Below are 4,644 nucleotides of genomic sequence, written 5' to 3' on the forward strand. Positions count from 1 at the left end.
AAGCTAATGCTTCCCTGAGTTGAGCTGGTCTGCACATTTTCGGTTTATTTCTCATGGCCATGCATATTCTATAAGCAGCATGGCAGGGACAGTGCAAGCTGGTCCTGGAGATACAAGACCACACCTATGCTGCTGTTGTGCATACTGGGTTATTTCCTAAACACTTTCTTCAATCTAAAGAAACCTGGTGGCTACGGAGTAGGATCCCACTGTAGGCTCGGGTAAGCTACGTGCCACGCAGTGCCGAGTTCCCGCGCTGCAGAGCCATGGAGATCGGACCGAGATCAGCCACAAGGTCCGGAGTCCCATTAAGGGGAAATTGCAAGAATTAGGAGCTTATGTTGATGGAAAACTTCCTGATTACATTATGGTGATGGTGGCCAACAAGAAAAGTCAGGACCAAAAGACAGAGGATCTCTCCCTGTTTCTAGGGAACAACACAATTGGATTCACCGTATGGCTTCATAGTGTATTAGAAAAACTTTGCTCTGTTACAACTGAACCTTCTAGTCTAAAGTCTTCTGATACCAACGTCTTTGATAGCAACGTGCCTTCAAACAAGAGCAGGTTCAGCCGGCGAGATGAGAGGCGGCATGAAGCTGAAGTGCCACCACTTGCCGTTCCTGGCACTAGACCTGAAAAAAGAGATTCCAGAGTTTCTACAAGTTCACAGCATCAAAAAGCACTAATGTCAGGCAGCCCTATGACGACGGAGCCACAACCCGACTAATGTCAACAGTGAAAACTTTGAGGGAGGCAGCGCCCTCTGAAGTTGTGATTGATATGAAGCCAGAACCAGATGATCTCATTGACGAAGACCTGAACTTTGTGCAGGAGAACACTTTATCTCAGAAAAAACCTACAGTGACACTTACATCTGGTTCTTCTCGCCCTTCTATGGAAATTTCTCAACCACCTGCAAGTAGAAATGCAGACAGTGGTGTTCATTTAAACAGGTTGCAATTTCAACAGCAGCAAAATAATATTCATGCTGCCAAGCAGCTTGATATACAGAACAGTTGGGCATATGAAACAGGACGTTTGTGGGAACCAGAAGTGCTTAACAGCTTAGAAGAAACATATAGTCCGTTCTTTAGAAACAACTGGGAGAAGATGAGCACGGAGGATGAAAACTTTCGGAAGAGAAAGTTGCCTGTGGTAAGCTCAATTGTTAAAGTAAAAAAATTCAATCACGATGGAGAAGAGGAGGAGGAAGATAATGACTGTGGGTCTCAAACAGGAAGCATCTCCAGCAGTGTGTCTATGCCAGCAAAGCCTGAAAGGAGACCTTCTCCTCCACCTTCTAAACAAGCTAACAAGAATCGGATTCTGAAGGCTCGATCTGAAACTCAAGAATCCGTAACAAAAACAATGACCACTGCACAGTCCCTCAGAAACAGACACTTCCAGCTGCTCCCAGAACTCCAACTTCTCAAGAGGAATTGCTGGCAGAAGAGGTCCAGGGACAAAGTAGGACCCCCAGAATAAGTCCCCCTATTAAAGAACAGGAAACAAAAGGAGATTCCGTAGAAAAAAATCAAGGAATTCAACAGAGGCAATTATTATCCAGACTACAAATGGACCCAATAATGGCAGAAACTCTGCGGATCGGTCGAGATTACTATGTCATGGAATCCATGGTCCATGCAGACACAAGATGATTTATTCTGAAGCCAAAGGTGTCCTACAAAATAGTAGTGGCACCAAACCAAGAGTCAGGGATGGAGACTGCAGATTCCCTTCGGGTACTTTCAGGACACCTTATGCAGCCACGAGATCTTGTACAACCAGATAAACCTGCAAGTCTCAAGTGTATAGTGACGCTGGATGGTGTCCCCAACCCCCCAGGATACACGTCAGATCAAGAGGAGGACATGCGCTTTGAAGGAATAAAACCTGTAAACCAAACTGCAGCCTCAAACAAGGGACTCAGAGGTCTCCTCCACCCACAGCACTTGCACTTGCTGAGCAGGCAGCCTGAGGACCCAAATGGTAGCTTTTCCAACGCTGAGATGAGTGAACTGAGTATGGCACAGAAACCAGAAAAACTTTTGGAGCACTGCAAGTACTGGCCTGCTTGTCAAAACGGGGATGTGTGCACCTAACACCACCCCATCCCACCCTGCAAAGCCTTCCCCAATTGTAAGTTTGCTGAAAAATGTTTGTTCACAGAAATTGTAAATATGATGCAAAGTGTACAAAACCAGATTGTCCTTTCACTCATGTTCGCAGAATTCCAGTACTGTCTCCAAAACCAGCAGTTGCCCCACCAGCACCACCTTTCAGTAGTCAGCTCTGCTGTAAGAAGGTGGAATGTCCCTTCTATCATCCAAAACACCATAGCTTTAACGCTCAGTGTACGAGACCGGACTGCGCATTCTACCATCCCACCACTAATGCACCACCACCACATGCCTTGAAATGGATTCGACCTCAAACCAGCGAATAACACTCAGTCCTGCCTGGCAGAAGATCGTGCAGTTTGGAAGCTTCCCTCTACTGATGAATGCCCTACAGAACTTGTCGAGTCTCTGAAACTGGGAATATATTGCTTTCATAATATGAAGTGTATTGCCTATCCGAATTGTCTAATTTTTCGAGTTTGTAAGTTTATTAAGTGGTTTTTAACACCGGGTGTTTTTGTTTTGTTTTTACTATGCAAAGACAGCTTAAAGAGGAGCTAAATTCTGTTCACATCTTGGGGGCATGTTTGCGCACTGCTGTCCGAGGATCAGCATGTGAAATCGACGTCATGGTTAGTAATGGCACCGCGGCTTAGGGGCTACGGTTGCCGTGAGTGGAGAGGGGCAGGGAGGTAGCTGTCATTATTCTGGCAACTGAACTGCTTTTACTTTTCCCAAAGATTACATAATGTTCATAATCCACCATAAGACAGGACTGGCCAAGTACGGAGGCCGCTTAAAATATTCAATTCTGCCTTTTAATTTTTAAGTGAATTTAGTTTGAAAAGCATGATGATACAGGCCTCTCAGGCTCAGCACAACTTTGGTAAAGTTCCTAGTTTCCTTGCCTTTCGTGACGGGATGAACGAGGTGGGTATGGACAGAGAAGACAGCTGGAATGGCAAGTGCAGAAAACAGGAACAGTTCTGCACATTTACCAATAGCAGAATACCTTCTGAATAATTTTTTCGGGAACTACTTTATCACAAAACTATACAAATTTTGTACAAGTATTTACATAAGGTATCTGAAAACAGACTTTAAATCTGAAAACAAGATTATACATATGTACATTTATATTCTCACATTCTGAAAAATAACATTCTCTGAAATAGCTACTGAAGATAATTTTTGAAATGTAAAAATTGGATTGAAATAGTATATTTTAAAGGACAGAACTATAATTACAGAGATCAGACAGGTAAACTGCAAGGCAGGATGAAACTTTTGGCCTACTGTATTAGGGTTTTGTGTGTGTGTGGTTTTTAAAACTGTTAAGGCAAGAAGTGTCAAATGCTTTAGAGTCAAATAACAAGCAGATCACTGATTTCAAAGACTTGATGTATAGTAGTGTTAAAAATTAAAGCTTAAAGGGTGGTTAGAAAAGTAGATTAATGCAAAAGGGATAATGAAGACTGCAACATTCTCAGGACCAAATTAAACTGCTAAAAAGTTCACTGACTTGCTTAGTCATATACCCCAATGATGATAAACCTACTTGTGCAAAGACTCATGTTTTAAGACTGTCAAGCCAGCAGTTTACTGCTGTGCTGCCATTGCTTTTCCATTGGCAGAAGAAAGAATTAACCAGTCATTAAACGATTTGGTAAGTTGCTCTTTGCTGTGGTTATCCCACAGGAAAGGCTTGACACACGAGAAGCAGCGAAGACAGAGCACACACGAGCATAAGGCTATCGTCTTCAGCTTGGGTGAAGTGAAAGTTCCTCTTCAATCCAAAACCTTACTCCACTGAATTTAAGGCGCTTGTTCATTCCAGCATTACTTGAGATGCTTTGCATCTCTGCGGAAGAAATTCGCTTTAAGTTGTTTAAATTTCTGGAAATACTTTGAGCTATCATTTATAAACGGTAAATTGTTTCGTTCTCAGTTTCACTATAAAGAGCAAATGGGAAACAAGGGCTTCATTTAGTTCAGCCATTTTACAAAGAAAAAAAATACTAAAATCTGGAAGAAAAAAAAAAAAAGAAACCTGGTACTGGGTGAAGCCTAGTGTGTTTGAGTTTATTAAACTGACCCCCTAACAACTGTAGATAGCAGAGACAGGCATTTCTGTTACTACATAAATCATTCAGGACTACGTCCCAATCGTATGAAATAAAAGATTCAAATAACAGAATTTTACAAAGTAAGATCTTTTTCACAGAAGTCTTTTGTCCCTTATTTTTATCACTAATCGGATTACTTTGATAAATCTATTCCATTTTTCTATTACCTCTGAATCAGTTTTGTAATTCGTGTTTTTCTAGGAATTTATCTCATCTAAGTGTTAAGTTTTTAGGAAGAAAGTTGTTCACAATATTTCCTTTTGATTCTTATATGGTTTGTACTTAATGTTTATTAATTTTATGGAATTTTACAAAAAAAAAACCCAGCTTTTGGTTCCATCCATTTTTTTCTGTTGTGTTTCTATACCTATTTCAGGGTTTTGTGCTCTGATCTT

The 4,644-nt window shown here is 41.4% G+C and overlaps 1 pseudogene; it reads left to right on the forward strand.

The window, feature by feature from the left end:
* Positions 1-334: 334 nt before the first annotated feature.
* LOC100400347 (zinc finger CCCH domain-containing protein 14 pseudogene) lies at positions 335-2,455 on the forward strand (annotated as a pseudogene).
* Positions 2,456-4,644: the final 2,189 nt, after the last annotated feature.

This window comes from Callithrix jacchus, chromosome 15 (genome assembly GCF_049354715.1).
Source record: "Callithrix jacchus isolate 240 chromosome 15, calJac240_pri, whole genome shotgun sequence".
Taxonomy (NCBI): Eukaryota; Metazoa; Chordata; class Mammalia; order Primates; family Cebidae; genus Callithrix; species Callithrix jacchus.